Consider the following 5,411-nt stretch of genomic DNA (forward strand, 5'->3'; position numbering starts at 1 on the left):
ATGGCTGGAACGGTGAAAACAGCACTATTGAACAGTATTGCATTCTCAGGTGTAACTGATAACTTTATGACATGTAAACATGAAATCCATCATATTCTTCATGAATACTACTCGAATATACAGGAGAAATTATCCTGAAGTGTTCTGTGTAGAAATCACACTTAATGTGAATGCTGAGATTTTGGAGACACACTGACAGCTTTAACGAAGAATAGAGCCGATCTATACCCTTAAACAGCGCTATTGAACAGTATTGCATTCTCAGGTGTAACTGATAACTTTATGACATGTAAACATGAAATCCATCATATTCTTCATGAATACTACTCAAATAGACAGGAAAACTTATCCTGAAGTGCTCTGTACAGACAAGACAACGAGTGAGAAAAACTCAGTTCTCAGACAGAGAGACATCTTCTAAGGAGGAATAGAGCCGATGTAGACCCTTAAACAGCGCTATTGAACAGTATTGCATTCTCAGGTGTAACTGATAACTTTATGACATGAAACATGAAATCCATCATATTCTTCATGAATACTACTCAGATAGACAGGAAAACTCATCCTGAAGTGTTCTGTACAGACAGGACAACGAGTGAGAAAAACTCAGTTCTCAGACACAGAAACAGCTTCTAAGGAGGAATAGAGCCGATCTAGACCCTGCTTGGCTTCCGAGATCAGATGAGATCGGGCGTGTTTTTTTTTTTTTTTATCTCTTATTTTCAAAAATATAGCACGATTCTTATTATACAAACATTTAAAGGGCAGATATACATGAACACACATATTGAAAACAAAATATGACCACCATGTACAAACCCACCCCCCCATCAAAACAAAAAACGCACAGCAAACACACTGTGCAAAAAAAAAACGAAGTTATGGTTCTGTCTAAAAAATAAAATAAAATAAACCAACATCAAACAACCAGCGCGAAGCTATGCTTCTACCTCGTAAACAAAAAAAACAAACATAAAACAACCAGCGCGAAGCTATGATTCTGCTTAATAAACAAAAAAAAACACAAAATACACAAACATAAAAAACAGTCCTGCTTACAAAAAAACCTTATATGTTAATAGTGATTGTATCGTTTTCTGTGATTCTGATCAAGCTGTTATGTTTACTGAAATGTTTATCGAATGTGTCTGGGTCTGCTGTAAATATTGTTTTGAGATGTGTTAAAACTGTGTTTTTGAAGAAGCGTATGACATTGATGGTTTTCTTGTCGTAAAGTTGTCATGGTTTGCTATGGCAGACACTTTTTGTTAGTTTTGTTTTGGAGTTTTTGTCACTTCCTGTTTTATTTTGTAATAAGGTTTCCATGTGTGTAAGTGTGTTGCTTCCTGTCTTGGTCCTGTGTCTGTGGTGATTGTCTGCCTCGCCCTAATGTGTTTCACCTGTGTTCAATCACCCTTGCCTCCCTTGTCTATATAGTCCTTGTGCTTCCCTTTGTCTGTGTCGGTTCGTCTTTTTAGTTCAGGGTTTGTTCACGTCTGTTCACGGCTGTTCATGTCTGATTTCTGGTTAAATAAACCTGCCTGCACCTTTCCCCAAGAGTTGACTGCATTTGGGTCCAACTTACCTCGCAAATCCTTGACAGAACGAACCGACCAGAATGGACCCAGCAGTCTACGCCAGCTTCATGGCTTTCTTGGGGGTGCGTCGATCCTCCCAGCCAGCACCCCTGACGGCTTCCAGGCCCGCTTGTACGCTGGCTGATCCTTTTTCCGACTCGGACCTGGAGGACTCTGACCTGGAGGACTCTGACCTGGAGGACCCTGAAATGTCCCCTTTCTGGGGAACTCGCCTGGCAATTTTCAGGGGATCTCGTGGAGGCCATAGTAGGCGAGGTAATCATGGCTCCTGTCGCCATGGGGAGGCTCGGCCTCGGACCCAGCCCCAGGTTTCTCGCTTCCAGCCCAAGCCAAAGTTCAAGGTCCACCGCTTCCAGCCCAAGTCCCAGCGACCTCGGTGTCCAGAACCTCTACTCCCCTGTGGGAAGGAGCCCTCGCCGACTACCCTGGCTGACGCATCAGCTGTTCCAGCGTCGGGGGTTCCAGTTGGCGTTCCGTCGGCTCCTGCCCCACTTCCCGGGTCGACCATCCCAGCCGGCGCATCAGCTGTCTCAGCGTCGGGGGTCCCGGTCGATTCCTCCCTAGCCCCTGAATTGGGTGGGCTGGACAAAGTCTCCCCTGCTCCTCGTGTCCTGTCGGCGGCCCAGCTGACTTCTGACTCTGGTTCCTGGTCAGTGGTCCGGCCGATCCCTGCTCCTCGTCTCCTGTCGGCGGTCCAGCCGAACTCTGCCCCTCCTGTCCTGTCGGCGGCCCAGCTGACTTCTGACTCTGGTTCCAAGTCAGTGGTCCGGCCGATCCCTGCTCCCCGTTTCCTGTCAGCAGTCCGGCCGATTCCGGTCCCTCCTGTGGTGTCGGCGGCCACTGCTCCATGTTCCCCGGCGGCGTCGACGACTGTTCCAGTTCCTCCTGTGGTGTCAACAGCCGCTGCTCTGTGTTCTCCAGCGGTGTCGACAACTACTCCTGTCTTTCCTGTGGTGTCAACAGCCGCTGCTTCGTGTTCTCCAGCGGCGTCAACAACGGCTACTGGTGTGACGTCACCACCTCTCCTGGTTCCTGATGTGACGTCACCGCTTCAACTGGTTCCTAATATGATGTCACCACCTCTCCTGGCTCCAGCCAGTACATCACCCCCGCTTGTGGTTCCTGCCAGGGCACCACCCCCATTGATCCTTGCCCTGACTCAGCCCACATGGCACTTGGTGTCATTGACTCCTGCCGGGGCACCGCCTCCGGTGGTCTCTGCCTCCGTGCCGTCTCCGGTGGTCCCTGACTCTGCGCCGCCTCCATTGGCCCCTGACTCTTTGCCACCTCCTGTGGTCCCTGACTCTTTGCCGCCTCCAGTGGCCCCTGACTCTGTGCCGCCTCCGGTGGTCCCTGACTCTGTGCCACCTCCGGTGGTCCCTGACTCTTTGCCACCTCCAGTGGCCCCTGACTCCCTACCGCCTCCTGTGGTCCGGCCGATCTCTGTTCCTCGTGTCCTGACGGTGGTCCAGCGGACTACTGCCCCTGGTACCAGGTCGGCTCCTGGTCACCATCCAGAGGGGCGACGCCATCCTCCGGCTCGACCTCCGGAGAGACCACGTCTTCGTCGCCGTCCTCCTGTTCGCCCTCCGGAGAGACCCCGTCTTCGCCGCCGGCCTCCAGAACAGCTCCGTCTGTTTGCCTGACCTCCGGGTCGCCCCACTGAACTGCCCAGCCTGTCCATAAGGCCTCCGAGCCGTCCCCCTGAGTTGCCCCTGAGCATCAGAAGATGCTGTCCACTGGCCCCTGGATCCCTCCTCCCGCCCGAGTTTATGTTTTTGTTTAGGGTCGCCTGGAATCCGACCCTTAAGGGGGGGGTTCTGTCATGGTTTGCTATGGCAGACACTTTTTGTTAGTTTTGTTTTGGAGGTTTTGTCACTTCCTGTTTTATTTTGTAATAAGGTTTCCATGTGTGTCAGTGTGTTGCTTCCTGTCTTGGTCGTGTGTCTGTGGTGATTGTCTGCCCCGCCCTAATGTGTTTCACCTGTGTTCAATCACCCTTGCCTCCCTTGTCTATATAGTCCTTGTGCTTCCCTTTGTCTGTGTCGGTTCGTCTTTTTAGTTCAGGGTTTGTTCACGGCTGTTCGTGTCTGATTTCTGGTTAAATAAACCTGCCTGCACCTTTCCCCAAGAGTTGACTGCATTTGGGTCCAACTTACCGCGCAAATCCTTGACAAAAGTGCTATGTTCCTTCTCATCTTTCCTGGCTATTGTGAGGATTGTGTTTATGAGTGTTATGTTCTGTTTTGCGTGTTTTTTGGTGAGCCCGAATGTCCAGTTCCATTTCCAAACGACATTACTGTGTGGTGTGTAATTACAGTGTGTTTTCAGTATTGTTTTGACTAAGTTTTGTAAAGTTGTGTACATGAAAAAAGTAAGTGATCTAAATCTTCTGGTTGGTGATTACAAACTGCACATGTCCGTGAATACTTATCTTTGTTGATCTGGTGTAGTCTGATTCCGGTGTATATTCTTCTGTGCCTTATGTTGTAGTCCATGCTTATTGACTTGCTGTCCATTAGTGGTGTGTCCAAAAAAGTCCATATTGAAGAGATGTCCATGTCCGGGTATGATGTTTTCCAGTGTTTTTCTGCTGTGGGGGTCCTTTGAATATGTTGGATGAGCAACCGGTACCAGGTCCTTGTTTTTATTTCCTTTAAGTCATTTTCCTTGTCCTTTATTTTGTACTGGAACTGGGGAAGGGCGGCTCCGTTTCCCCTCTCTTTTTGTTTTAAAAGGTCACGCCATGTAGGGTCAAGGGCCTGTTCAAATTTCCCCTTTAGTTTTCTTACATTTTCTTTTCTATAATTAACCTTCTTTGTTTTCAGTTTCTCACACACTAAATTGACGTTAAAAGACCCGCTCCCATCCACTACATCTCCCACCCTGGTCAACCCAGCGGCTCTCATAGGGCCGCTGATTAGAACCCTTCCCCCACACATGAAAAAAGGACAGTCAAGGAGAGGTAACTGCAGCACATGTTCTTTATTACTGCACTTAGGCCAGAGGTGGGGCAGAATTTTGTCCCATGCCTCAAGTACCTCCTGGTAGAAGCCAGGTAGGCGGCTCCTGGCCATCCCGGGGAGGAGGGCGCACAGGTTGTACGCGTCTCTCTCCCCGTAATCGGCCAGGTAGCTCGCCATCCAGTCCTCCCAGGGGTACTGCCGTTCCAAGTCAAGAAAATTCTTAATAATTTTGACCCTGAGTGCGTCTTTTTTTGCACTGATGTCAATTAGTCCTAGACCCCCCTCCCTTTTATTAGAAATTAGCACACTGTGAGCAATCGAATTTCCCTTTCCCCTCCATAGGAAGGAGGAGATTGCTGCTGTCAGTGAATTTAGGGCCCATTGCGGCAGCTCACAGGTTCCCAAAATGTGATTGATTTTTGACAGTATCAGAGCATTAACTACAATTACCTTTCCTTTCAATGTCAAACCCCTACTCTTCCATAAATTTAAAATATTCTATATTTTCCCTAAAACTTCCCTCCACCCTCTGTCCCTATCCTCACCCTCGTGCCCCCCTATATACACTCCCAGTATCTTCCTGTTCCTATTGTTCACACAAAAACCCCATTTATTTAGAATGTTTTGATCCTGTCCTAATGTTCCTAACTCTGATTTGTGAATGTTGATTTTGGCTCCTGATGCTGCACTGTATGTTTTGAAGTGATCTAAAATTCTGTCTATACATTCCCCTGATTTAACTGTGATGGTTATGTCGTCTGCATACTGGGTTATTTTAACTGTTCTGTTTGCTGGTGTGTTTATTCCTAAAATATGTTTGTCTTGTAGTATTGCTTGTGCTAGTGGT

Source organism: Seriola lalandi, unplaced genomic scaffold, assembly GCF_002814215.2.
Source record: "Seriola lalandi dorsalis isolate HSWRI2012SDOR001 ecotype SW California unplaced genomic scaffold, Sedor1 jcf7180002054850, whole genome shotgun sequence".
Classification (NCBI taxonomy): domain Eukaryota; kingdom Metazoa; phylum Chordata; class Actinopteri; order Carangiformes; family Carangidae; genus Seriola; species Seriola lalandi.